Source organism: Peromyscus eremicus, chromosome 1, assembly GCF_949786415.1.
Source record: "Peromyscus eremicus chromosome 1, PerEre_H2_v1, whole genome shotgun sequence".
NCBI classification, from domain to species: domain Eukaryota; kingdom Metazoa; phylum Chordata; class Mammalia; order Rodentia; family Cricetidae; genus Peromyscus; species Peromyscus eremicus.
The window spans coordinates 23,891,844-23,899,617 of record NC_081416.1 but is presented as its reverse complement, the minus strand read 5'-3'; positions in this window follow the sequence as shown (position 1 = coordinate 23,899,617).

The window sequence follows — 7,774 nt, the reverse complement described above, 5'->3', positions numbered from 1 at the left end:
AAAGAAAACAATTGCATCCTAGTAAACAAATGATCTACACGCAGCAGAAAGTGAGCAAATATTTGTTGAGCCTTTATAATTATAGTTCTAGGTAGTGATTTAAATGAAAGAGACATGATTCCACATCAGGATGCATGAGATAACTCTAGAAAGTATTCATTGTGATGAGAAGAAAAGATACTATTTTTTTTGAAGGATTATTACTTCAAAGGTTAATTGTTAGGGTTACATGAGAAACTAATAATGTTTTTTTCCATTTTATAGATGGAAGATCCACGGCTTAGTGAGACTGAGTAGTCCAAGATCAGTCTGTTAAGCAAGTGGTAGAGGTAGGCTCTGAAACCTGTTGTGAGAGCCTTTAAAGATTTCAGCACAATATTTTACAGTTAAGCAGGTTGCTTGCAGTTTGTTGTGGTTTGAATGAGAATGGCCATCACAGGCTCATATATTTGAATGCTTGGTCTGTGGTTGATAGAACTGTTTGGGGAAGAGGTGTGTCACTAGGGGGTGGGCTTTGAGGTTTCAACAGCCCATGCCAGGCCCAGTCTGTCTCTCTTTCTGTCTCCAACCGTGGATCAGAATGTAAGTTCTTAGCTACACTCGGTCTTCTGGAAGATCAGCAAGCACTCATGACTGCTGAGCCATCTCTTCAGCCCCAAGTTATTGTAGTTCTTAAAAAAATTATTCAGCAGTTTGTGGCTGCTGGGGTTGGGGAGCGAGTCAGTTTTCTTTTAGGATGTGGCCCTTTGTAGGTTACTCATGCTCAAGTAGATGACCCTACACACACACACACACACACACACACACACACACACACACACCATACACACACACACACTAGCAACACTAACTGGACTCTGTGGGTTTAAAAAAAAAAGAAGAGTACATGAAGTTGGAAGGAAGACGCAGCAGGCTGGTTCTCAAAGGAGTTGGAGGGGAGGAAGTGAGGAATGGTTTTGATCAGAACACATTGTATCTGTATAAATAAGAAGCAATAAAAACATTCTAAATACAAGACCCTTTTCAGGTAAATATATTTTAAAACCTGTTCCTTTTCTGTGGCTTTTCTTTTTAGTTTTTTAAGTTTTGAGTAAGCCCATTTCATTTTTTCCTCACCTTTATGGTTAATGCTTCTGGTGTTCTAAGAAAGTCAAGTGTGTCTTAATGTCATTAACTTCCTTCTGGAAGTTTTGCCATGTGGACGTTCTCTTTGGATCTGTATTCCGTTGTGAGTTAACCTTGTGTATGTCGGGGTATAGTGGGTCACAATCCAATGCTGGAGGTGAGTCCCATGAGCAGTGTAGCACTGAAATCCCATCCTTCTTTTGACTTCAATCTGGATGCTTAAGTTCTTATTATTTCTTAGGAGATGACTATATTTACGAGAAGGACTTCCTTTCCTTGTGACTTTTTACAACTGAGATTTAACTTAATATGGACAACCTTTTTGTGAACCTCTAATTTGATTTTTTGGCAACTCTATGAGTTGGAAAGTACTTCTGTAGTATTCTCATCTACATATCAGCCAACTCCTCAAGCCTAACATACACAGACTATAAAGTCTGGGTATCTGGGTCTTTGGGTCAGAAACCTGACATTTCAGACTGAAAGATTTCTAATGGAGAATGTTAAAGCCATGAGGGGTTAAACCTCTGTGGTCTTGGACAAGGACCCAGATGAGTACACCAGTGCCTTGGGGGAATGTTTCAAAGCTTTATTTCCTGTGAGTTATGGAATTTCCATCGTAATAGTTCAGAGAAAGGAGGTCAAGAGGGAGTGGAGCTGCAAATACTTGGAAGAAGAAACAGTGGGGACTGACTTGTACCATGCAGTGTTTGTGTGTGGGCATGTGCACATTGTACCCACATGCCCTGTGTGCACGTGACGGAGAAAGGGAGGACAGACTCAACGAAAGCACAAATTCCTTCTTTAATCTCTTTGCATAGTGAGCCTGGGGGAAGAGAATGTATAAGCAAACAACTGTTCCCAGGTTGGCTGTCTGTCATCCACAGACATTCAGAGCAACTCTGTAAAGATGTGAGACTGTTAAGTTCTGCTTCCATCTTTCACAATCGCCTTAGTGTTTTTTCTCATGATGGTGAAATCGATGCGTACCTTTCACTTTGATTGATTGAATAAAATGTTCTCGAGAACTTCGGGCGAGCTCTCAGCTCTGCATTGGGTACTCCCTTCCTTTGTCTTGTGTTGTGTGTACTGCTCCCTCTATTCAGTCTGCTTTTCTCTCCATGGCTATAAATAATTGCTATCTTTCTGTAAAGTCCCAGCTCAAATCCCCCATCTGTCAAATCTGAACTATGCACACTGTAACAGGTGCAAAACCAGACAGTTTTCTGATAACTAAGGTTTATTTATTTACTGGTGTATCTTTATTGTGCACGGTGCTGGGTTTTATAACAACATTTTTCTACGAGTATGTAACATACTTTATTTAATTCTCATGTTCATCTCATCACCTAAAACTGCTGTTTCAGATCCAGCCATCACATCTTTCCTCAGACTAGCAGAGAAGAATAAGGAGGGTCGGAGAGGGGCACACTCTGTACCTTTAAGGACATTTCTCAGAAGTTGCAAACCATTTTTGCTTATATCTCATTAGCTGTAACATATTCACATGGCCACATTTAGCTATAAGGGGTAGCTATAACCCTGCCCTGAAATTCAGATATTATGTTATTGTGGATAACTATGAACACAGATTTCCAGAGAGAGAAGGGACCACGACTAGAACTCTTTGCCACCCAAGGTGATATAGTGTTGTTGCAAATATTAAATGGCATATGTGTGTGTGTGTGTGTGTGTGTGTGTACATATACTGCAGTTTGAAAATGTTTTACACACAGTACATGTTCTGTTAAGCATTAGCCATTATTAAATTTGATAGACAGCCATCTATTCACTCAACCTATTCAGCAGTGCTGAATGATGCCGCTCCATTGAAATTCCTCTACCAATATCTAAAGAAGGCTATCATCAAAGATGGTTCCCCCTTTGTTAAACAGCTCTACAAGACAGGGAATTCTTTGTTAGTCTGGGCCAAAGACTTCCTTCCTATTAATTCATGTGCTTTGGCCCTTATCCTGCCTTTGGAGACAATATGAAACAAGCCTTTATTCATCTTGAGACTTCAGATAGGCGAAGACAGTGATCAGGACTCCCACTTCATTTTCTGGCTCTAAACATGCAGCTCATCATTTCATTATTTATCTGGCACAGGGTTTGTGAGCCTCTTTTATAAAGGGCCAGATGGTAAATATTTTTGGCTTTGTGTACCACATGGTCTGTGTCACAACTTCCCAACTCTTCTGCTATAATGTAAAAACAGACATAGGTATGACGTAATGAGTAGATGTATCTGTATGGCAGTAAAATTGTATTTATAAAGTCTGGTGGCAAGCCAGCTTTGGGCCTCAGGCTGTAGTTTTTTACCCCCTGTTTTAGCCCATGAAAAACCATGAGCACCATTAGTCTTGGCTGATATGCCCCTATTCTGAAGCTAAAATCTTCCTCTGTGTCATTCCCCAATTCTTTATACCTTTTATCTGTTTTTCTTATCTTACTGCTTTGTCTATGATTTCCAATGCAGCTTGTATCTCCATAGCTTTGTTCTGGTCATTCACTTCCCTAACCATACTCTCTACCTCCAATAAATCTTTAGCTTAGACATATTACCTAGACACCCTCCCCCTATATTACATATCCTAAGGCCATACATCCCTTGAACTCTCGTGGGGTGGTCCTTTTCTAGTCTCCTCGTAAACATGTCCATGTTAAAAAAAAAATGAGTCTTATTTTACATCCTTTTGCTTTTCATATTTGTTAAGAGTATGGTCCACATTTCGGTGCTTCTAATTTTGTTTAGATAATATCATAATGCTCACTGTAACTTTAATTCTAATATTACTTGACTGTATATTTTGAAGTCAATCCAGGTTTACCTAAGAGGGTCTAGATAGAAATTAGTATTTGTTGATTGGCTAACCAATTTTGACATATATGACACAGATGTTTCTTTCTAATATTGATAATTCAAGAATGATAGCAGTAGGTGGTCACAAAACTAATATTCAAGGAGTTAATTCCCGTTATAAAACAGAAATGAAACCCAGGCAGAGCTGGTAAAGAATATGTGTAAGGTTGTCTTGTGAGAGTAAACTCAACACCAAGCCACTGCCACAGCAGAGCCATTGAGCCTTGATTGTCCTTTCTTTGTAGAAAAACACTTTTCTTCTGATTTGGTATCTTTCAACGCATTTCATTCACAACCTTATTTTTGAAGGCAATTTTATTTCTATTTTGCCCGTGAGAAACTCAAACCTGACCGTAAAATATTTACCCGAGGTCCCAGACCCTGTACTTGGCCGTTCTAGTTCATTTCGATTCACATTGCTCTTCTCTGAAAAGTATACTGCACCTCATCATTTTGCTGACTCCTTCTTGTCTTTAATAACACAGCTCAATTATCATCATGTCCAGGAAGCCCACTGTGGAAATTAATCCTGCCTAATGCCCACCATCTGTTTTAGGTGTTCTTCCTCAGTGTTGACACAGCACTGGGTGTAACATACCTTGACTGGTAATTTATTAGCTCATAAAGAAATCAAGGACAAGATGCTTGCTTCATTTCATTCTGCACTCAGTAAACATTTGTTGAAAAAAATGGAATATTCTGAGATGGTGCCAAGCTTGGGGAGTCAGTTCCCCGTGATGTTTCTCATTCCTGAATGTAGCTGGAAGCAAAACAAAGATCAGTGCTTCAGTGGACTGTCTATAATCTCCAGCCTTCCGAAACAAACTCAAATAAAAGATAGGTTACTCCCATCAGCCGTGTGTCTTTCTAAACACCAGAACCTGAAGCCTTGAGGTCTCAGACTGGATGGAGGAGGAAACAGCACAGTTCATGGTTAGGAGAAGTTTCTGGAGTGACGCTTCTTAGATTTGAATCTTGTCTCCATCATTCCCTTCAGTTGACTTAACTTTTTCGGGCCTTGTTTTCTAGTCTTCCAAATACAGAGAGGAGAACTTTCTTGTATTATCTGTTGCTGTGTAACAATCTACAGCAAAATTTATGGCGCAAAGCAATAAACATGTTTTATTCCCTGTAACTCTGTGGTTATGAGTCTGGGAGAGGGCCTATGTGGTTGAGGCTCTCTTGGGAGGTTGCAGGTGCTGTCTGCAATGGTAATCACTGGAAGCCTTGACTGAGGCTGGAGGAACTACTCTCAAGATGACACACTCATGTGACTGTCAGCAGGGGCTGGCTAACAGCAGCTGACCTGGAGCAGCATGACCTCTTGGTCTCAGAAGCCCTCAAGGTTACTTCCCCTATGCCCTGTATGGTAGAAGGAAGTCACTAGTGTATCCCATGCCCTACCTTTTGTAAAGAAGAATATCAAAAGCATTTGTTACTTAAAAGTCCTCACTTTTACCTCACAGGGTTGAGTGCGAATGAACCGAGATATTAATTGCACTGTACTTAGCGTAAGACTTAGCACCAAAAATGTTTGTTCCTCTCTCCTACCTAGAATTACTTACCCTTTTCATAGATGAAAAAAACAGAAACAAAACATGGACCAGTTGTCAATTTGAAGGCTTTGGAAAAAACAAACAAACAAACAAACAAACAAAAACCAAGCAAACAAAAACTCTTTACTAGACTATAACAACGACCCTGAATCCAGATTAGTGACCTAACCCATTAAAGTTGTCTGTAGCATTCTTGAAATAGAAAGCTGTTTGTGGATACATACTTCATTTTTTTTCATTCTTTTAAGAAAATATGGCGTTATAATATAATCACAACATTTCACCCTTTCCTTTCCTCTCTTCAAACCCTCCCACATCACTCCTCTCTGCCCTCTTTCAAATTCATGGCCTCTCTTTTCACTGTTATTGTATGTTTATTTGTATATAGAAAATATAACCTGCTCAGTCTGCACAGTGTTATTTGTATGTATGTTTCCAGGGCTGAGCACTTGGTATCGGATCACCAATTGGAAGGCTGTTTCTCCTGCTCTCACTGTTCCTAAGTTGTCTATGGCTCTTTGAGTAGGGGTGAGGCCTCATGGGCTTTTCTCTACCTGCTTTGGTATGTCTAGTGTTGTCCTTGTTCAGCTCACGTTTAGGGAGTCATGTTGGTAGGTGTCCTTGGAAAAGAGTGACATCCATGTGACAAGGAGAAAGGCAGCCCAGCTGGTGCTGGCAGTGGGTAGTGACCTCAGAAGAGTTGCCTCAGGAGGAGGGGGCTGCATCTAGGAAGAAAGGGTCTACTTATGATGAGCACTCTCTGGTTCCAACATGCCTGAAAGAGCCTTGCTAACAGCACCTTCCACATCACATAGAAATTTGTTTGATTCTCTCTGTTAATAGGGTTGCACGCAGGTGCTGGCTGTCCACCCCACAGTACAATGTGCAACACAAGGAAGAGGTTCAATAATTTGATTGAAGAAAAAAGACTAAGTCATTAAACTAGCTAAGCCACTTAAAATACTGCAGTGTTATAAGTCATTCTTTTATGTCTACTCACATTAAACTGAACAATTTCTTACTCAAATGAAACCAAAGGGATATTTTCCTTACATGTGTAACTTGTAAGGGTGGGGGAGGAGAGGCTAGAAATGTTGACTAAAGATGCATTTTGTAATATTTAAATCCACTGTTGGTTCCCTTTTTGTCTCATCTCTTGTTTACTATTTGGTTTTGTAAATGTTTGAAATTGACTGAAGGGGCTAGAGAGATGGCTCAGTGGTTAAGAGCACCAACTGCTCTTCTAGAGGACCCGAGTTCAATTCTCAGCACCCACATGGCAGCTAACAACTGTCTGTGATTCCAAGATCTGACACCCTCACACAGACATATATGCACGCAAAACACCAATGCACATAAAATAAAAATAAATAAATTAAAAAAATAAGTAAAGAAAATTGACTGAATTTTAAATGTCTTTAGTTTTAATGCTTTTTTTCTAAGTGGTTGCTTTAGGATTCAGAATGTACATCTTTAGTCTACCTTTACATAGCCATATAATGATTCATGTAGAAATAATCTTATAGCATTACTGTTCCAAGTCCCTTTTATTGACCTCTGCCATCTAGAAATCTCACGACACACAGTTACTATTTTGTTTTAAATGGTCAATTATCTCACTAAGTGATTTAAAAAATGAAAAAAATCATGCATATATTTAATATGTTTAGGCTATTTGCTCCTTTTAAAAAATAATTTTTGTCTTTTTGGTTTATGTGCACTAGTGTTTTGTCTGCATTTATGTCTGTATGAGGGTGTTAGATCACTTTGAACTGGATTACAGACAGTTGTGAGCTGCCATGTGGGTGCTGGGAATTGAACCTCTTAACCATTGAGTCATCTCTCCAGCCCATATCTATCTATCTATCTATCTATCTATCTATCTATCTATCTATCTATCTATCTACCTATCTAGATCCAGTTCCTTTATATAGCCATGTCTAGAATTTTCCTTCTGCACAAGAGCCTTCCTTTATTACTTTCTGTAGTTAACTCTGCTACTTGATGAATTCTTCCGGCTCTGCATGTCTGAAAAAGGTCTTACTTCGTTTTCATTTATAGAAGACATTTGCTGGGTATAGACTGCTACTTAACAGCATTTCTTCTTACCCCGCTCTTCCCTTGCTTGCCCCGTTGATGACGAGAAGTGTCTTGTGTTATCTTCACGGCTCTCTCTCGTCTCATCGCCCAGATCCTTTGGCCTTCCTGAAGCTGCGGCTTTTTCTCTTCT